Genomic DNA, 23,379 nt, shown 5'->3' with positions numbered 1-23,379 from the left:
AGTCATTACACCCTGGAACTAGTCTATAGCATAACATAGCATTGACACAGTTTCCTAGGCTTGGGTGTGAGGTCCATAGTCACAACACCCTGGAACTAGTCTATAGCATAACATAGCATTGACACAGTTTCCTAGGCTTGGGTGTGAGGTCCATAGTCACAACACCCTGGAACTAGTCTATAGCATAACATAGCATTGACACAGTTTCCTATGCTTGGGTGTGAGGTCCATAGTCACAACACCCTGGAACTAGTCTATAGCATAACATAACAATGCGAGAATAATCTAGCTCAGTGTGAATTCCCAGGTCCTCCTGGTTACAACACACTGTGGGATCTGACTGAGGTCTGTGTGCCAACACATAGCATTCGCAACGGCAGACAACGTGAGACTGAGGGACGAGTGGTTATATAGTGCAGCGCTGATCAGCGCCGCCCCGTCCCCTGCAGCCAATCCGCATACATCCTGAGATCAGCTGACAAAGGGAGTCAGCTGATCCCTCTCTGCTTCCCATAAAGCTTCTGTCTCTCCGCGCACGCACGTGTATTCCTCAGCCTATGTGCACCCGAGGAGTGGACTCAGGACACTTCCCACCAGGCTTCCCAGGATGTAAGTCATGTAACTCTTTCCCCAATTCCTCTGCATGCATGCGGCATTCTGGTACCCAAGTTCTATCCTCCACACCATAACCTTTCCAGTGTACCAAATATTGCACAGAATTTTGCACCAGCCGGGAGTCCAGGATCTTCTCAACCTCATACTCGGGTTGATCATCAATCAATAGCAACAGAGGTCACCTCAAAAATGCACTTTTCCAGTTTGGCATACAATTGATTCTGTCTTAGTCTTTCCAACACATACTTGACATGTCTCCGATGTTCGGAATGAGTGGCTGAAAAGACTAGTATATCATCAAGATATACTAATGCAAATTTACCCAAAATTGGTCTGAAAACTTTGTTAATCAGCTCCTGGAAGACGGCCGGGGCGTTGCACAACCCAAAAGGCATCACTAAGTACTCGTAATGCCCATCGGGTGTATTAAAGGCCGTCTTCCACTCGTCACCGTCCCTGATGCGCACCAGGTTGTATGCACCCCGTAAGTCCAATTTCGAGAAAATTTTAGCGTTGGTGATCTGGGAGAACAAATCGTCAATCAGAGGGAGTGGGTAACGATTTTTCACAGTGACCTTATTTAGACCCCGATAGTAAATGCAGGGACGGAGGCCTCCATCTTTCTTTTTAACAAAAGAGAACCCAGCGCCCGCGGGTGACCGAGAGGGGCGGATAAATCCCTTAGCTAAATTTTCTTTGATGTACTCCTGCATTGCCAATTTCTCTGGCCCGGACAAGTTATTAAGGTGACCCCTAGGAGGCTTACAACCAGATCTTAAATCAATCAGACAATCAAAGGGACGGTGTGAAGGTAGTCTGTCTGCTGACTTAGGACAAAAGACATCAGCAAACTCTTTATACTGCTCTGGCAATCCTTCCACCTGAATTCTGGTGTTACCCATGGTTACCTTCGCCAAACAATGATGATAGCAGCGGGTAGACCAGCTCGTTAGCTGACCAGAACCCCAATCAATCTGAGGGGTGTGAAGTCGTAACCATGGCAGACCAAGGATAATAGTGGATGTTGCCATTCGTAACACAAAAAACTGCAGACTCTCTCTATGTAAAACCCCTATGGTGACCCCCAACTCCGGAGTCTGAGACAGAGGGTATTTACTCTGCAGAGGAGAGTCATCCACCGCAGTAACTAACACCTTATGACTTAATGGAACAATAGGAATTCCCAACTTTCTAGCAGAATCATAGTCAATAAAATTGGCGGCCGAGCCAGAGTCGAGAAAGGCCTCAGTAGAATCACAACACCCTGGAACTAGTCTATAGCATAACACAGTAATGACACAGTATTCTAGGCTTGGGTGTGAGGTGCGTAGTCACAACACCCTGGAACTAGTCTATAGCATAACATAGCATTGACACAGTTTCCTAGGCTTGGGTGTGAGGTCCATAGTCACAACACCCTGGAACTAGTCTATAGCATAACATAGCATTGACACAGTTTCCTAGGCTTGGGTGTGAGGTCCATAGTCACAACACCCTGGAACTAGTCTATAGCATAACATAACAATGCGAGAATAATCTAGCTCAGTGTGAATTCCCAGGTCCTCCTGGTTACAACACACTGTGGGATCTGACTGAGGTCTGTGTGCCAACACATAGCATTCGCAACGGCAGACAACGTGAGACTGAGGGACGAGTGGTTATATAGTGCAGCGCTGATCAGCGCCGCCCCATCCCCTCCAGCCAATCCGCATACATCCTGAGATCAGCTGACCAAGGGAGTCAGCTGATCCCTCTCTGCTTCCCATAAAGCTTCTGTCTCTCCACGCGTGCACGTGTATTCCTCAGCCTATGTGCACAAGAAGGCTATACTACATCAGACATATGTCGCCCTGCGTAAACCGCCGGACTGGACGCGGAAGTAGCCGCCACGCCGTCAGAGCACGCGGCGGCTATTCCGCAATCCTTCACAGTGAGATGCAGAAATCACAAGACTCTCATAGAACATCCTATCCCATGAGATGCAGAAATCACAGGACTTTCATAGATCATCCAATCCCGTGAGATGCAGAAATCAAAATACTCTCATAGAACATTCCATCCAGTGAAATGCAGAAATAACAGGACTCTCATAGAACATTCCATTCCGTGAGATGCAGAAATCACAGGACTCTCATAGAACATCCCATCCAGTGAGATGCAGAAATCAAAGGACTCTCATAGAACATCCCATCCAGTGAGATGCAGAAATCACAGGACTCTTATAGAACATCCCATCCAGTGAGATGCAGAAATCACAGGACTCTCATAGAACATCCCATCCAGTGAGATGCAGAAATCACAGGACTCTCATAGAACATCCCATCCAGTGAGATGAAGAAATCACAGGACTCTCATAGAACATCCTATCCCGTGAGATGCAGAAATCAAAGGACTCTCATAGAACATCCCATCCCTTGAGATGTAGAAATCACAGGACTCTCATAGAACATCCCGTGAGATGCAGAAATCACAGGACTCTCATAGAACATCACGTGAGATGCAGAAATCACAGGACTCTCATAGAACATCCTATCCCAGGAGATGCAGAAATCAAAGGACTCTCATAGAAGATCCAATCCTGTGAGGTGCAGAAATCACAGGACTTTCATAGAACATACCATCCAGTGAGATGCAGAAATCACAGGACTCTCATAGAACATCCCATCCAGTGAGATGCAGAAATCACAGGGCTCTCATAGAACATCCCATCCCATGAGATGAAGAAAATATAGGACACTTATAGAACATCCCATCCCGTGAGAAGCAGAAATCACAGGACTCTCATAGAACATCCTATCCCGTGAGATGCAGAAATCACAAGACTCTCATAGAACATCCTATCCCATGAGATGCAGAAATCACAGGACTCTCATAGAACATCCAATCCCGTTAGATGCAGAAATCACAGGACTCTCATAGAACATCCCATCCAGTGAGATGCAGAAATCACAGGACTCTCGTACAACATTCCATCCCATGAGATGTAGAAATCACAGGACTCTCATAGAACATCCTATCCCGCGAGAAGCAGAAATCACAGGACTCTCATAGAACATCCTATCCAGTAAGATGCAGAAATCACAGGACTCTCATAGAATATTCCATTCAGTGAGATGCAGAAATCACAGGACTCTTATAGAACATCACGTGAGATGCAGAAATCACAGGACTCTCATAGAACATCCTATCCCGTGAGATGCAGAAATCACAAGACTCTCATAGAACATCCTATCCCATGAGATGCAGAAATCACAGGACTCTCATAGAACATCCAATCCCGTTAGATGCAGAAATCACAGGACTCTCATAGAACATCCCATCCAGTGAGATGCAGAAATCACAGGACTCTCGTACAACATTCCATCCCATGAGATGTAGAAATCACAGGACTCTCATAGAACATCCCATTCTGTGAGATGAAGAAATTATAGGACACTTATAGAACATCCCATCCCGTGAGAAGCAGAAATCACAGGACTCTCATAGAACATCCTATCCCATGAGAAGCAGAAATCATAGGTCTCTCATAGAACATCCTATCCAGTAAGATGCAGAAATCACAGGACACTCATAGAACATTCCATTCAGTGAGATGCAGAAATCACAGGACTCTCATAGAACATCACATGAGATGCAGAAATCACAGGACTCTCATAGAACATCCTATCCCATGAGATGCAGAAATCAAAGGACTCTCATAGAAGATCCAATCCCATGAGATGCAGAAATCACAGGACTTTCATAGAACATCCCATCCAGTGAGATGCAGAAATCACAGGACTCTCGTAGAACATCCCATCCCGTGAGATGCAGAAATCACAGGACTCTCATAGAACATCCCATCCAGTGAGAAGCAGAAATCACAGGACTCTCATAGAACATCCTATCCCGTGAGATGCAGAAATCACAGGACTCTCATAGAACATCCTATCTCGTGAGATGCAGAAATCACAAGACTCTCATAGAGCATCCTATCCCATGAGATGCAGAAATCACAAGACTCTCATAGAATATCCCATCCCGTGAGATGCAGAAATCACAGGACTCTCATAAAACATTCCATTCCGTGAGATGCAGAAATCACAGGACTCTCATAGAACATCCCATCCAGTGAGATGCAGAAATCACAGGACTCTCATAGAACATCCCATCCCATGAGATGAAGAAATTATAGGACACTAATAGAACATCCCATCCCGTGAGAAGCAGAAATCACAGGACTCTCATAGAACATCCTATCCCGTGAGATGCAGAAATCACAGGACTCTCATAGAACATCCTATCCCGTGAGATGCAGAAATCACAGGACTCTCATAGAACATCCAATCTCGTGAGATGCAGAAATCACGGGACTCTCATAGAACATCCCATCCAGTGAGATGCAGAAATCACAGGACTCTCATAGAACATCCCGTCCTGTGAGATGCAGAAATCACAGGACTCTCATAGAACATCCCATCCAGTGAGATGCAGAAATCACAGGACTCTCATAGAACATCCCATCCAGTGAGATGCAGAAATCACAGGACTCTCATAGAACATCACGTGAGATGCAGAAATCACAGGACTCTCATAGAACATCCTATCCAGTGAGATGCAGAAATCACAGGACTCTCATAGAACATCACGTGAGATGCAGAAATCACAGGACTCTCATAGAACATCCTATCCCATGAGATGCAGAAATCAAAGGACTCTCATAGAAGATCCAATCCTGTGAGATGCAGAAATCACATGACTTTCATAGAACATACCATCCAGTGAGATGCAGAAATCACAGGACTCTCATAGAACATCCTATCCCATGAGATGCAGAAATCACAGGACTCTCATAGAACATCCAATCCCGTTAGATGCAGAAATCACAGGACTCTCATAGAACATCCCATCCAGTGAGATGCAGAAATCACAGGACTCTCGTACAACATTCCATCCCATGAGATGTAGAAATCACAGGACTCTCATAGAACATCCCATTCTGTGAGATGAAGAAATTATAGGACACTTATAGAACATCCCATCCCGTGAGAAGCAAAAATCACAGGACTCTCATAGAACATCCTATCCCATGAGAAGCAGAAATCATAGGTCTCTCATAGAACATCCTATCCAGTAAGATGCAGAAATCACAGGACTCTCATAGAACATTCCATTCAGTGAGATGCAGAAATCACAGGACTCTCATAGAACATCACATGAGATGCAGAAATCACAGGACTCTCATAGAACTTCCTATCCCATGAGATGCAGAAATCAAAGGACTCTCATAGAAGATCTAATCCCATGAGATGCAGAAATCACAGGACTTTCATAGAACATCCCATCCAGTGAGATGCAGAAATCACAGGACTCTCGTAGAACATCCCATCCCGTGAGATGCAGAAATCACAGGACTCTCATAGAACATCCCATCCAGTGAGAAGCAGAAATCACAGGACTCTCATAGAACATCCTATCCCGTGAGATGCAGAAATCACAGGACTCTCATAGAACATCCTATCTCGTGAGATGCAGAAATCACAAGACTCTCATAGAGCATCCTATCCCATGAGATGCAGAAATCACAAGACTCTCATAGAATATCCCATCCCGTGAGATGCAGAAATCACAGGACTCTCATAAAACATTCCATTCCGTGAGATGCAGAAATCACAGGACTCTCATAGAACATCCCATCCAGTGAGATGCAGAAATCACAGGACTCTCATAGAACATCCCATCCCATGAGATGAAGAAATTATAGGACACTAATAGAACATCCCATCCCGTGAGAAGCAGAAATCACAGGACTCTCATAGAACATCCTATCCCGTGAGATGCAGAAATCACAGGACTCTCATAGAACATCCTATCCCGTGAGATGCAGAAATCACAGGACTCTCATAGAACATCCAATCTCGTGAGATGCAGAAATCACGGGACTCTCATAGAACATCCCATCCAGTGAGATGCAGAAATCACAGGACTCTCATAGAACATCCCGTCCTGTGAGATGCAGAAATCACAGGACTCTCATAGAACATCCCATCCAGTGAGATGCAGAAATCACAGGACTCTCATAGAACATCCCATCCAGTGAGATGCAGAAATCACAGGACTCTCATAGAACATCACTTGAGATGCAGAAATCACAGGACTCTCATAGAACATCCTATCCAGTGAGATGCAGAAATCACAGGACTCTCATAGAACATCACGTGAGATGCAGAAATCACAGGACTCTCATAGAACATCCTATCCCATGAGATGCAGAAATCAAAGGACTCTCATAGAAGATCCAATCCTGTGAGATGCAGAAATCACATGACTTTCATAGAACATACCATCCAGTGAGATGCAGAAATCACAGGACTCTCGTAGAACATCCCATCACGAGAGAAGCAGAAATCACAGGACTCTCATAGAACATCCCATCCAGTGAGATGCAGAAATCACAGGACTCTCATAGAACATCCCATGAGATGAAGAAGTTATAGGGCACTTATAGAACATCCCATCCCGTGAGAAGCAGAAATCACAGGACTCTCATAGAACATCCTATCCCGTGAGATGCAGAAATCACAGGACTCTCATAGAACATCCTATCCCGTGAGATGCAGAAATCACAAGACTCTCATAGAACATCCTATCCCATGAGATGCAGAAATCACAGGACTCTCATATAACATCCAATCCCGTTAGATGCAGAAATCACAGGACTCTCATAGAACATCCCATCCAGTGAGATGCAGAAATCACAGGACTCTTGTACAACATTCCATCCCATGAGATGTAGAAATCACAGGACTCTCATAGAACATCCCATTCCGTGAGATGAAGAAATTATAGGACACTTATAGAACATCCCATCCCGTGAGAAGCAGAAATCACAGGACTCTCATAGAACATCCTATCCCGTGAGAAGCAGAAATCACAGGTCTCTCATAGAACATCCTATCCAGTAAGATGCAGAAATCACAGGACTCTCATAGAACATTCCATTCAGTGAGATGCAGAAATCACAGGACTCTCATAGAACATCACATGAGATGCAGAAATCACAGGACTCTCATAGAACATCCTATCCCATGAGATGCAGAAATCAAAGGACTCTTATAGAAGATCCAATCCCATGAGATGCAGAAATCACAGGACTTTCATAGAACATCCCATCCAGTGAGATGCAGAAATCACAGGACTCTCGTAGAACATCCAATCCCGTGAGATGCAGAAATCACAGGACTCTCATAGAACATCCCATCCAGTGAGAAGCAGAAATCACAGGACTCTCATAGAACATCCTATCCCGTGAGATGCAGAAATCACAGGACTCTCATAGAACATCCTATCTCGTGAGATGCAGAAATCACAAGACTCTCATAGAACATCCTATCCCATGAGATGCAGAAATCACAAGACTCTCATAGAATATCCCATCCAGTGAGATGCAGAAATCACAGGACTCTCATAGAACATCCCATCCCATGAGATGAAGAAATTATAGGGCACTAATAGAACATCCCATCCCGTGAGAAGCAGAAATCAAAGGACTCTCATAGAACATCCTATCCCGTGAGATGCAGAAATCACAGGACTCTCATAGAACATCCTATCCCGTGAGATGCAGAAATCACAGGACTCTCATAGAACATCCAATCTTGTGAGATGCAGAAATCACGGGACTCTCATAGAACATCCCATCCAGTGAGATGCAGAAATCACAGGACTCTCATAGAACATCCCATCCTGTGAGATGCAGAAATCACAGGACTCTCATAGAACATCCCATCCAGTGAGATGCAGAAATCACATGACTCTCATAGAGCATCCCATCCAGTGATATGCAGAAATCACAGGACTCTCATAGAACATCACGTGAGCTGCAGAAATCACAGGACTCTCATAGAACATCCTATCCAGTGAGATGCAGAAATCACAGGACTCTCATAGAACATCACGTGAGATGCAGAAATCACAGGACTCTCGTAGAACATCCCATCCCGTGAGAAGCAGAAATCACAGGACTCTCATAGAACATCCCATCCAGTGAGATGCAGAAATCACAGGACTCTCATAGAACATCCCATCCCATGAGATGAAGAAGTTATAGGGCACTTATAGAACATCCAATCCCATGAGAAGCAGAAATCACAGGACTCTCATAGAACATCCTATCCCGTGAGATGCAGAAATCACAGGACTCTCATAGAACATCCTATCCCGTGAGATGCAGAAATCACAAGACTCTCATAGAACATCCTATCCCATGAGATGCAGAAATCACAGGACTCTCATATAACATCCAATCCCGTTAGATGCAGAAATCACAGGACTCTCATAGAACATCCCATCCAGTGAGATGCAGAAATCACAGGACTCTTGTACAACATTCCATCCCATGAGATGTAGAAATCACAGGACTCTCATAGAACATCCCATTCCGTGAGATGAAGAAATTATAGGACACTTATAGAACATCCCATCCCGTGAGAAGCAGAAATCACAGGACTCTCATAGAACATCCTATCCCGTGAGAAGCAGAAATCATAGGTCTCTCATAGAACATCCTATCCAGTAAGATGCAGAAATCACAGGACTCTCATAGAACATTCCATTCAGTGAGATGCAGAAATCACAGGACTCTCATAGAAAATCACGTGAGATGCAGAAATCACAGGACTCTCGTAGAACATCCTATCCCGTGAGATGCAGAAATCACAGGACTCTCATAGAACATCCCATCCAGTGAGATGCAGAAATCACAGGACTCTCATAGAACATCCCATCCCATGAGATGAAGAAATTATAGGACACTAATAGAACATCCCATCCCGTGAGAAGCAGAAATCACAGGACTCTCATAGAACATGCTATCCCGTGAGATGCAGAAATCACAGGACTCTCTTAGAACATCCTATCTCATGAGATGCAGAAATCACAAGACTCTCATAGAACATCCTATCCCATGAGATGCAGAAATCACAGGACTCTCATAGAACATCCTATCCCGTGAGATGCAGAAATCACAGGACTCTCATAGAACATCCTATCCCATGAGATGCAGAAATCACAAGACTCTCATAGAATATCCCATCCCGTGAGATGCAGAAATCACAGGACTCTCATAGAACATTCCATTCCGTGAGAAGCAGAAATCACAGGACTCTCATAGAACATCCCATCCAGTGAGATGCAGAAATCACAGGACTCTCATAGAACATCCCATCCCATGAGATGAAGAAATTATAGGACACTAATAGAACATCCCATCCCGTGAGTAGCAGAAATCACAGGACTCTCATAGAACATCCTATCCCGTGAGATGCAGAAATCACAGGACTCTCATAGAAGATCCTATCCCGTGAGATGCAGAAATCACAGGACTCTCGTAGAACATCCAATCTCGTGAGATGCAGAAATCATGGGACTCTCATAGAACATCCCATCCAGTGAGATGCAGAAATCACAGGACTCTCATAGAACATCCCATCCTGTGAGATGCAGAAATCACAGGACTCTCATAGAACATCCCATCCAGTGAGAAGCAGAAATCACAGGACTTTCATAGAACATCCCATCCAGTGAGATGCAGAAATCACAGGACTCTCGTAGAACATCCAATCCCGTGAGATGCAGAAATCACAGGACTCTCATAGAACATCCCATCCAGTGAGAAGCAGAAATCACAGGACTCTCATAGAACATCCTATCCCGTGAGATGCAGAAATCACAGGACTCTCATAGAACATCCTATCTCGTGAGATGCAGAAATCACAAGACTCTCATAGAACATCCTATCCCATGAGATGCAGAAATCACAAGACTCTCATAGAATATCCCATCCCGTGAGATGCAGAAATCACAGGACTCTCATAGAACATTCCATTCCGTGAGATGCAGAAATCACAGGACTCTCATAGAACATCCCATCCAGTGAGATGCAGAAATCACAGGACTCTCATAGAACATCCCATCCCATGAGATGAAGAAATTATAGGACACTAATAGAACATCCCATCCCATGAGAAGCAGAACTCAAAGGACTCTCATAGAACATCCTATCCCGTGAGATGCAGAAATCACAGGACTCTCATAGAACATCCTATCCCGTGAGATGCAGAAATCACAGGACTCTCATAGAACATCCAATCTTGTGAGATGCAGAAATCACGGGACTCTCATAGAACATCCCATCCAGTGAGATGCAGAAATCACAGGACTCTCATAGAACATCCCATCCTGTGAGATGCAGAAATCACAGGACTCTCATAGAACATCCCATCCTGTGAGATGCAGAAATCACAGGACTCTCATAGAGCATCCCATCCAGTGAGATGCAGAAATCACAGGACTCTCATAGAACATCACGTGAGATGCAGAAATCACAGGACTCTCATAGAACATCCTATCCAGTGAGATGCAGAAATCACAGGACTCTCATAGAACATCACGTGAGATGCAGAAATCACAGGACTCTCGTAGAACATCCCATCCCGTGAGAAGCAGAAATCACAGGACTCTCATAGAACATCCCATCCAGTGAGATGCAGAAATCACAGGACTCTCATAGAACATCCCATCCCATGAGATGAAGAAGTTATAGGGCACTTATAGAACATCCAATCCCATGAGAAGCAGAAATCACAGGACTCTCATAGAACATCCTATCCCGTGAGATGCAGAAATCACAGGACTCTCATAGAACATCCTATCCCGTGAGATGCAGAAATCACAAGACTCTCATAGAACATCCTATCCCATGAGATGCAGAAATCACAGGACTCTCATATAACATCCAATCCCGTTAGATGCAGAAATCACAGGACTCTCATAGAACATCCCATCCAGTGAGATGCAGAAATCACAGGACTCTTGTACAACATTCCATCCCATGAGATGTAGAAATCACAGGACTCTCATAGAACATCCCATTCCGTGAGATGAAGAAATTATAGGACACTTATAGAACATCCCATCCCGTGAGAAGCAGAAATCACAGGACTCTCATAGAACATCCTATCCCGTGAGAAGCAGAAATCATAGGTCTCTCATAGAACATCCTATCCAGTAAGATGCAGAAATCACAGGACTCTCATAGAACATTCCATTCAGTGAGATGCAGAAATCACAGGACTCTCATAGAACATCACGTGAGATGCAGAAATCACAGGACTCTCGTAGAACATCCTATCCCGTGAGATGCAGAAATCACAGGACTCTCATAGAACATCCCATCCAGTGAGATGCAGAAATCACAGGACTCTCATAGAACATCCCATCCCATGAGATGAAGAAATTATAGGACACTAATAGAACATCCCATCCCGTGAGAAGCAGAAATCACAGGACTCTCATAGAACATGCTATCCCGTGAGATGCAGAAATCACAGGACTCTCATAGAACATCCTATCTCATGAGATGCAGAAATCACAAGACTCTCATAGAACATCCTATCCCATGAGATGCAGAAATCACAGGACTCTCATAGAACATCCTATCCCGTGAGATGCAGAAATCACAGGACTCTCATAGAACATCCTATCCCATGAGATGCAGAAATCACAAGACTCTCATAGAATATCCCATCCCGTTTGATGCAGAAATCACAGGACTCTCATAGAACATTCCATTCCGTGAGATGCAGAAATCACAGGACTCTCATAGAACATCCCATCCAGTGAGATGCAGAAATCACAGGACTCTCATAGAACATCCCATCCCATGAGATGAAGAAATTATAGGACACTAATAGAACATCCCATCCCGTGAGTAGCAGAAATCACAGGACTCTCATAGAACATCCTATCCCGTGAGATGCAGAAATCACAGGACTCTCATAGAAGATCCTATCCCGTGAGATGCAGAAATCACAGGACTCTCGTAGAACATCCAATCTCGTGAGATGCAGAAATCACAGGACTCTCATAGAACATCCCATCCAGTGAGAAGCAGAAATCACAGGACTCTCATAGAACATGCTATCCCGTGAGATGCAGAAATCACAGGACTCTCATAGAACATCCTATCTCATGAGATGCAGAAATCACAAGACTCTCATAGAACATCCTATCCCATGAGATGCAGAAATCACAGGACTCTCATAGAACATCCTATCCCGTGAGATGCAGAAATCACAGGACTCTCATAGAACATCCTATCCCATGAGATGCAGAAATCACAAGACTCTCATAGAATATCCCATCCCGTGAGATGCAGAAATCACAGGACTCTCATAGAACATTCCATTCCGTGAGATGCAGAAATCACAGGACTCTCATAGAACATCCCATCCAGTGAGATGCAGAAATCACAGGACTCTCATAGAACATCCCATCCCATGAGATGAAGAAATTATAGGACACTAATAGAACATCCCATCCCGTGAGTAGCAGAAATCACAGGACTCTCATAGAACATCCTATCCCGTGAGATGCAGAAATCACAGGACTCTCATAGAAGATCCTATCCCGTGAGATGCAGAAATCACAGGACTCTCGTAGAACATCCAATCTCGTGAGATGCAGAAATCATGGGACTCTCATAGAACATCCCATCCAGTGAGATGCAGAAATCACAGGACTCTCATAGAACATCCCATCCTGTGAGATGCAGAAATCACAGGACTCTCATAGAACATCCCATCCAGTGAGATGCAGAAATCACAGGACTCTCATAGAACATCCCATCCCGTGAGATGCAGAAATCACAGGACTCTCATAGAACATGCCATCCAGTGAGACTGAGAAATCACTGAACTCTCATAGAACATCCCGTGAGATGCAGAGATCACAGGACTCTCATAGAATATCCCATCCCGTGAGATGCAGAAATCACAGGACTCTCATAGAATATCCCATCCCGTGAGATGCAGAAATCACAGGACTCTCATAGAACATCCCATCCAGTGAGATGGAGAAATCACTGAACTCTCATAGAACATCCTGTGAGATGCAGAAATCACAGGACTCTAATAGAACAAAAGATGGTAATGTTTGTTCATTATTACACACTGCTACACCAGGACAAAAAAAAAAATTGGTAAATTCAACATTCGAGTGAAAATGGCATCAAAAATCATTTTGTAACAAGTTTGTGATTTTTACATCTTTCGCGCATTGTTGCACTAAAAAAACGATTTCACGCTTTTCACAATTTTTGTGGTAAAAATAAAGAGTTTTCGCTATTTACGTAAATGTTCACAAATTCATTTCTTTTGACCATATTTTCTCAAAATCAAACATAGCAAGCAACACTGCCTGTACTGAATTTGAGGTTCATAGTAGATAATAGTATAGCACACCTACAACCAAATGACTTCTAGGGGCTGAGAGAAGTTATTGTTAAGTAAAACTACATTTTTTTGGACACCTCATGAGTCCTTTCAATGTTATGCTGGTAATATAGGGTTCGTTTCTGGCGCTAGACTCTCCTCTCGATCGTTTTTGCTGCTCGATTCTGCAGTCAATTCTCTTATCTTCCGCTCGTTTTTCTTATCTTTTTCCATTCACTTCTATCAGAAATCGAGCAGTGAAAGGATCGAAAGGGAGATCGGACGTGTCAGAAATGATCTATCGAACCATCTAATCACCTCAAAAATGAACCGTGTATTACCAGCATTAAAGCTGACACTTCAAATGATTATGAGATATCCTCTGTCTGTAGTTCTAACTTCCAATGCAGCCACAAAATACATAAAGTTTTTATGACATATTTGCACCTCCTTACTGAGCAACATTTTAATGTATGGTGTCCTATTTTGACAGCTTGTGTGATATATTGTGACGCAGTCATAGGTCTCGAAGTATGTGACAAAGTCACACTACGATGTTACATCACGATACAGTCTCAATACTCTCTGTATGTGACACTGCAGTGTAATATGATATAATGGTAAGTGGTTCCTTACCGTATCTGACATAATCACAGCATGATGTTAGGTTTTCACTCTGGTATGCTGTGGTGAAACAATTCTACAACTGTGACCAACGGCACTGTTACACCACTTTTTATGCTGTACTATTGATTACATGAATTTGTTTACTTTTATTTCTGAAAAGAACAAGTATTTCAGGTTCATAAGAGGCTTTTTAGCAGAAATGTTAGCCCTGATTGATGACAGGGAGATACCCGAAGCGAAAATAAACCAATGAAATAAGCAATTGTATCTATCTTACTTCTCCTAGAAATGACTTTTCAAGATATTCCACAGTTATATTTTATGTTTAAACCTATTTTTTAAGTTTTAACAGTTTTATTGTTTTTGATCAATGACACATTCATTGAATTATGCCAGAGCAATAATGTATGAACTATTGACCCTTTTTATCTCGTGCCTGCTCTCAGAAGCCATTTTCTGCTAGGAAAGTGTTGTGTAGTTGGAATATCTTATCAGTGAGGGTCACACTGTAGTCACTTCCTGTCTGAGTCAGGACTGAGTCAGCCACTTATATAACTGATATTTAACTCTTTCAGGCAGAGAAAGAAAAAAAAGAACACAGCCTAGTTATTAGTGTGCTTGGCACTGTACATACACATGTCTATCTCACCATGTCACGTCACTTCGGGTATCCTTTAATTGCACATTCACACAAGCCATGTCAGCAGGAAATTCAAATATCCCTATGGTGTGACTCCCAGATTGCAGTAGAGAGAGTGATGGATAAGGATGGCATCTTGCCGGTTTTATACTTTTTTGCTGCCTGAACGGACATTGTGAGGATACCAACCCCCCCTCCCCCATGTGTGTGTGTGCAAAGCCGGACCGGAGAGGAGAGACACATCGGGCTGTGCATTGCAGGCACTGGCACTATGCTTACATCTCTCTGCTACCTCCAATACAGCGTTTCCTCCCTGCTGGCCTAACTCTGATCCCCATGATGCCGGGTATGCGCTGCTCCGGTGCTGGAGCAGGTAAGTGAAGGGACGCCGTACCTCTAGGGAGGGGACCCGCCTCTTGCCGCCCTCTAATTGTTGCAGCTCTCTAATTGTTGCAGCTCTGAAGCACATGTTACACGTTGCTTCTTGAAAGAACTTCTCCCGGCAGCTTGACAGCTCCTGTATCAAGCAAGAAGTACACAGAAGAGCAACAGAAAATGAAGAGCTTGAAAAATGGAAGTGGGTTATGATACTAGATTTTTTTTTTTAACCAAAACGAGTTTATTTGAAAAAGCAGTAGAAAAAGGTACACAGGCACTACATTGAGCAAAACAGCATGAAAAGGATAACATGTCAGGGGTTAGGCCCCGTTCACACTTGCGTTTTGGCAAGTAAACGGACCGGATCCTGATCGGATCCTGATCGGATCCTGACCTGATCCTGATCAGAACCGTACGGTTCCGATCCGGATCCGGTCCGTTTGTATCAGGCATGCATCAGGCTGCCATCCGGATCCGTGGGCAAAAATTAGTTAAATATAGATAAAAAAATGTTGGGGTCAGCAGAAGGTGCACCTGGTGCACATGTACAATCAGGTTCCTCCGCTGTAGGCCTCACCTCCACCTCCGACATTCTGCCAAACAGCTCCAACACGTCTGTCACTGCTGCTCCACTCCAGACATGCTTGGCCCATGTGTCCCCATCCGAAATGGCCGCTTGGATACGCATAGGAAGTGAGGTAGAACGTCAGGTTTTTGTAGGCAGTGTGTTCTGTGCCTTCCGTTTCCCATTGGTTTCTGTGTTCCGGATGGTGCTGTCAGGCTCAGGTCAGGCTCCGGTCCGGGTGCGTTGGCCGGAGATCCGGAGCCAAAAAATAGCGCATGTTGGAAAAGAGTCCGGAGTCCGGATCCGATCCGGCTCCGATACGTACGGAACGGACGCGTGTGAACGTCCACATAGACCTTACATTGCTATGCGGAACGTACATTCCGTTTGTACAGTATGCGGTCCGGATCAGATCCGGAAAATCCGGATAGCGAACGCTAATGTGAACCGGGCCTTAGGTAGTAAGTAAGTTTGATGAAGAATGTAAAGTTGAGTGGCAGGATCCTTAACACATAAAGAAACCCTTTTATCCGCCTCCAGTGCATCATCCCAGTCCTCTTCACTCAAAGAGAGGCCACCAGTTCCCCATCTATTCTTAGAGTCAAGCGTTCTGTCAAGTGCATTACTCTCTACCAGCTCCTTGTAAATGTCCCCTATCAGATGTTTTTGGGGGCCTCGCTCAATCAATTGTAAGATTGGGTGTGGCTGAATATCAACCTTGTTGCCTTTAAACTGGGCACGGAATGCATGCACAAGTTGTACATAACGAAACTGGTGAGGGGTAAATGCAGGAATATGATACTGGATTTTAGCAAAAGATTTTAACACCAATTACACGTGTTTTATTGAAATATTTTTTAAGAGATACTGGATGCAACCCTCATCACCCACAATAGGAAAATGGTTGTCAATAACGCACTCACATACTGCACGCTCATCTATTTACAGGAATATATTGGGCAAGTTTAGAAACGTCTAATCTAGGTGGTACATGTGTCCTGTCATTGCCATCTAAATGGCTGCTTGAACGGTGAGGAGCTTTAAAAGATACATCCGAGAACATTGAAAATTCACTTACCTGGGGCTTCCGCTAGCCCCTGCCAGCTGTCCTTTGCCCTCGCCGCAGCTCCGCTTACCGCTGGTGGTCCGGGGCCCCCTCCGGCGCAGGATGTCCACTGCGCCTGTGCGAGCGGCTCTCAGAGTTCTGTGTAGTTCTGTGGCTGTGCTGTACAGTCCGGATGACGTCAGCGCAATAAGTGAGCCGAACGCAGGAGTGTAGGGGAAGTTAACCCGGAAGCTGACCTTGCGAGGTCGGCTTCTGCACCGGAGGGGGCTGGGAGCCACCGGAGCTGCGGCAAGGGATGCAGGGGGCTGGAAGAAGCGTGAAGTGGATTTTTTATTTTTACATTGCTCAGACCTTCTCTTTAAGCGTCTACTTAATATGAATTTGCCCATCATGAGAAGGTCCATGGAGCTGGGGGGGGGGGGGGGGGGGGGAGGACAGTCTTGCAGAGTGGTGGTTGAGTGTTATACATTACCTGCTGCCAGTGGTGATGCAGGTCCTCTTCACCACATGTTCAGTTTACCAGCCAATTACCATGTGGCCTCTGTCACATGACATGGGACTGAAGCCAGGTGGTGATTGGTTGGCTGCAACTAGACAGGAAGTGAAGAGGACCTGTATTACAGCCAGTGGCAGGTCTAGCTCCTAGCCACACACCCCCTACGTGATGATGTAGGTTGGGGGGCAGGGCAGATGATCTCTACCTAGTTTAACTCTCTCTACCCTACCCTACTCTCTGCTAAACTTTTGCACCTTAATAGAAGACAATGTTTAATAATTGCAAGCTGAAATAGTTTATAGCACAGGTGTCAAACACAAGGCCGTGAACCTAGTGCGGCCCTCCTTGCCATTTTATGTGTCTCTCGAGAACTTCAAATATCATTGTAAGCAGTAAAGAATGACTGTACACTGCCTTCCCTGCCAGGGAATGACTGTGTTTCTAGTTAAGACATTGTCAGTTTGGTGCAGCAACAACCCATGGGGCCCCAGAAAAATTAGTATAGGGCCCCTTCCTTGGATCCAACTCCCACCATGTGGCTGATAAAACACACACACTTTTCCCCTGCTACCTTCCCCCTACATTGCAGAGGAGTGGAGCAGTATAATATTTACCTGCACCAGTGTTGCATCTTGCCTCTCCTGTTCTTCCCAGTACCTGCACGCTCTATACTGACATATCTCCAGCCTCCAATCACGTGACAAACATTCGGAGCCAGAGGTATGCAGCATAGAGCGTGTGGCTGCCAGGGAGATTAGAGAAGACCCAACATATCACTGGAGCAGGTAGATATTAAACTACTCCCCTGCACCACGCTGTATAAGGGGGAGGAGCAGGGATGGAGCCTCCCCCTGGTCACCATAGTCCCCTCTCCCCCCGGTCAGCATAGTCCCCCTTCCCCCTGGTCACCATAGTCCCCTCTCCCCCCGGTCAGCATAGTCCCCTTCCCCCTGGTCACCATAGCCCCCTCTCCCCCCGGTCACCATAGCCCCCTCTCCCCCCCCCCCCCCCCGGTTTCCATAGCCCTCTCTCCCCCTAGTCACCATAGTCCCTCTTCCACCCCATAGTTAGGCAAATTTATTGGAGACAATTTGGCCCGCAACTAGGTTTTGGATTTTGGCCCCTTACATGATTAAGTTTGATATCCCTGGTTTATGGTATCCAGCATTCTTTGATCTTACAACACAGCAATGCCTCTTTGCATCGGGCCCACAGTACAGTGATATACAGGGGTTGGACAAAATAATGGAAACACCTTGAAAATCAACAAAATATATTTTAATATGGTGTAGGTCCAACTTTTGCAGCAATAACAGCCTCAATTCTCCGAGGTATTGATTCATACAAATAGTGAATTGTTTCCAAAGGAATTTTAGCCCATTCTTCAATTAAAACACCCTCCAGTTCTTTTAGAGACGATGGCGGCGGAAATTGACTTCTTACTTGAATCTCTAATAACGACCATAAATGCTCAATAATGTTGAGGTCTGGGGATTGTGGTGGCCACATGAGGTACTCAACTTCATTAGAATGTTCCTCGTGCCATTCTTTAACAATTCTAGCTGTATGGATTGGGGCATTATCATCTTGAAAGATGACATTCCCCTCCGGAAACAGTTCTTGAACCATAGGATGAACTTTGTCTCCCAAAATGCCTAAATAGTCTCGGCTGATAATTCTTCCATGAAAGCACCCCAGATCATCGCCCTGGACTCGCGAACCCTTACTCTTTAGGGACAGTCACAGTCACACAGCCACAGGTCACAAGTAGATCTTACTAGTGACCAGCCGCTCATCCAGGAGGAAGCAGGGACCAGGAGAACACACAGGCGAAGAGAGCGTGGAAAGCCGACTCTTCCATGGGCGCCGTGCACTGACAGCCTGCAGTACCGCTACAGGACATCAGGTGTCATCACGCGGTGGTGACGTGATGATGACTTGACGTCTGACGCAGGCAGCCCAGGAGGAGTCAAGGAAGGTGATCGCGCTGGTAATCTTTTTCCATCTGGCTGCACCACGCGTCACCAGCTCCCCTGCGATTATGTCTTTCTGCCTGCACCCCCCCTTCTTCTACTTGCCAGTTTGTGTCCAGGACGGTCGCCCTGCCCACACTGCCCAAGAAACGACCCTGGTGCCACCATTCCTAGTCTGAGCAGATGTTTTTACTCTACATTGTTTATTTGCGTAATGTCACAGCGCTGTCTCACACTCATATCAATACATTTAGCTACAGCAACAGTGTTGGGTGTTACTGTTTACTACCTCTTTGTGTTGGTTTCCAGCGTGTATGTGTTAGGGAATCACCAATGTATAGTCGGGCCTGACGTCACGCTGCAATGTGGCTTTTTTCACACCTGTATTCTCCCTTCTCCGTCACCAGAGGGGTGTACACTGTCTATCTGGCCTCCAGGCACAAGAAAGACTCAGACAGTGTGGGAGGCAGCAGCATTAACACTGCTCTTCCCGGCCCAGCTGTGTGACACACCAGTACAAAGACTGCCTCTGTGGTGAGCAGCGGTGCAAGGGTTATTATAGCAAGGGTGTAACTTCTGTCTATATATATAACCAACTTACACTGCAAAGATTTCTCAAACAAGATCTAGACAGCTGCTGAATAGCACAGGCACGCCAAAAGACAACACCGCCGGTAAGTTGTATTGCCTTAGAATTTAAGAGCTACCTTGAATGATATAAACTGTATCTCTAAATTATCATCTGTAACTTTTCTTTAAGCTGAGTGGAAAGACCATGTGGTATGCTGTGTCAGTGACCCATGTGGTTGTTCTGATACTGTTGGGCAAAGATACAGTGTTTCAGTGTGTGTGTGTGTGTGTGTGTGTGTGTGTGTGTGTGTGCGTGCGTGCGTGCGTGCGTGCGTGCGTGCGTGCGTGTGTTTGTACAGTGTGTGTGTGTGTGTGTGTGTGTGCGCGTGTGTGTGTGTGTGTAGTGTGTGCGTGTAGAGTGTGTGTGTACAGTGTGTGTTTGTGTGTGTGTGTACAGTGTGTGTGCGTGTGTGTGTGCATGTGAGTGCGTGCGCATGTATGTGTGTGTGTGTGCATGTGTGTGAAGGGAACAAATATTAGGGCCCATTCACACTGGGGCGATTTGTGGGCGTTTTTCACAGATTTCGGAATCTCCTGCCCTAGGGCTTTGAAATACGCTAGAGTAATTAAGAGTATATGGCAGTGATCTGACTGCAGCGATCACCGGCGGTTCGCGGTACACGAAAATGTGCTGCATGCTGTGCTTTTCTTGTGATTTTAGAGGGATCACGATTGAAATGTTAAAGAACGTGGATCGCAATCTCTCAAAAATCGCAAAAAAAAATCCCATTAAAAAAAAAAAATCGCAAAAATAAAAATAAAAAAAATCCCCATAGCACAATGCTAGCATTTTGCGATCCCCAGTGTGAATGGGGCCAAATTTTGTGGGTTTTTTTGTGTGAATGTGAGTGTGTCCCACATCTGTCATCAACGTATGTGTGTAAAAGTTACAACTTTTAGGCTAGGTTGACACTCCCAATGGAATGGTAAAGCTGCGCTACACGTTATCTGCACATTGCGTCTAATACAGTGAAGCATACAGTCAATGAAAAGTATGGTTCACTGTTACTGTTAACCTACATGTTTCACGGTGATGTGCTGCACGCAGTGCGTTATGATGCTGCACGCCATTATACCGCAACGCATCCGCCGCACTGTGAACGTCGCATAGGAGGTGCATCGCAGCACGGCAAGCCACGTTACAAAGGGTCCGTTATGCCACACCACCACGCAGCACTGTTCTGTTAGCCTTATTGTCTGCGCAGGTGGTGTGTTTGTATGAGTATGCATATGCTTATCTGTATGAGTATGCGTATGCTTATCTGTATGAGTATGCGTATGCTTATCTGTATGAGTATGCGTATGCTTATCTGTAAGAGTATGCGTATGCTTATCTGTATGAGTATGAATATGCTTATCTGTATGAGTATGCGTATGCTTATCTGTATGAGTATGCGTATGCTTATCTGTCTGAGTATGCGTATGCTTATCTGTGTAGATTAGAACATATTCAGTTTTGTTCTTGTTTTGATAGGTGTGCATATGATACGTGTGTGTGAGACATGATATGTCAGGCCATTAGCCTCAGTTATATAGGCTGGCAGATCTATTTTCTGCAAGGGGTTGGGATAGGAATGGTAGTATATGGTATTTACATCTGTCATGACCAGTCCTCTTTACGCAAAGCAACATTTTGTGAGTTTGTAGTATATTGTTTAAATATTGCACATTTGTGTATTTGGTGAGAAATGATTCGTTGGTTATCATTTAAAGAGACTCCGTAACAAAAATTGCATCCTGTTTTTTATCATCCTACAAGTTCAAAAAGCTATTCTAATGTGTTCTGGCTTACTGCAGCACGTTCTACTATCACCATCTCTGTAATAAATCAACTTATCTCTCTCTTGTCAGACTTGTCAGCCTGTGTCTGGAAGGCTGCCAAGTTCTTCAGTGTTGTGGTTCTGCTATGAACTCACCCTTTCAGGCCCCTCTATGCACACTGCCTGTGTGTTATTTAGGATTAAAGCAGCTTCTCTCTTCTCTCTTATCTTTTACAAGCTGGATAAATCGTCCTCTTAGCTGGCTGGGCTTTCACATACTGAAGAATTACAGACAAGGGCAAAGCTGTTTGCAGGAAGAAACAAGCAGCCTGAAACTTCAGTGTATGAGAACAGGGGGAAAGAAACACACAAATGATCTCTTGAGATTCAAAAGGAAGGCTGTATACAGCCTGCTTGTGTATGGATGTATTTTCTATGTGTGGACATACTGTACATCAACCTACTTCCTGTTTTGGTGGCCATTTTGTTTGTTTATAAACAAACTTTTTAAAACTGTTTTTAATCACTTTTAATGCGGCGAGGAGCTGCGAAATTGTGTCAGAGGGTAATAGGAGATGTCCCCTAACGCACTGGTATGTTTACTTTTGTGTGATTTTAACAATACAGATTCTCTTTAAAGAACAATGATGTCACATTTGGAGGTATACAGTATATGTTGTTTTTGTTTTAAAGGACAAATGAAATGAAAGTGATATGGAGGCTGCCATATTTATTACCTTATAAGCAATACCAGTTGCCTGGCTGTCCTGTTGATCGTTTCGTTTGCCTCTAATACTTTTAGCTATAGGCCCTGAACAAGCATGCAGCAGATCTGGTGTTTCTGACATTATTGTCAGATCTGACAAAATTAGCTGCATGCTTGTTTCTGGCGTTATTCTGACACTTCTGCAGCCAAATAGATCAGCAAGGCTGCTGGGTAATTGGTACTGTGCAAAAGGAAAGAAATATGGCAGCCTCCATATGCTTCTCACTTCAGTTGTCCTTTAAGATTATCCTTATTCTAAATATTTGCCCTGTGTGAAAACCTGACGTGTCATACATATGGATGGTCAGTATTCTCACCTTGCCAGAAGCATCAGATTCAGCCCTGCACTGGCAAATGACATGACGAATCACATTAAAGGTGCACTATGGCGAAAAATTGTAAAATTTAAAATATGTGCAAACAGACAACTAAGAAGCGCGTTTTTTCCAGCGTAAAATAAGCCATAAATGACTTTTCTCCGATGTTGCTGTCACTTACAGTAAGTAGTAGAAATCTTTCAGAAGTGACAGGTTTTGGACTAGTTCATCTCATCATAGGGGATTCTCAGCGAGGCTTTTATTCTTTATAAAGATATTCCCTAAAAAGGATTTAA

General features: G+C 44.5%; 1 protein-coding gene across 2 annotated transcripts in view; it reads left to right on the top strand.

Annotated features, from left to right (window-relative positions):
- Nucleotides 1-20,069: 20,069 nt before the first annotated feature.
- The window catches only part of TNS4 (tensin 4), a 39,214-nt gene continuing 35,904 nt past the window's right edge, over nt 20,070-23,379 (top strand). For both annotated transcript variants that reach the window (XM_068264618.1, XM_068264617.1), the window contains exon 1: nt 20,070-20,284. The gene's annotated coding sequence lies outside the window, so the exon portion shown is untranslated. The remainder of the gene's footprint in view (nt 20,285-23,379) is intronic.

The sequence above is a fragment of the Hyperolius riggenbachi genome, chromosome 12 (assembly GCF_040937935.1).
Source record: "Hyperolius riggenbachi isolate aHypRig1 chromosome 12, aHypRig1.pri, whole genome shotgun sequence".
Lineage (NCBI taxonomy): Eukaryota > Metazoa > Chordata > Amphibia > Anura > Hyperoliidae > Hyperolius > Hyperolius riggenbachi.
This window is presented reverse-complemented; position numbering and strand designations above follow the sequence as displayed.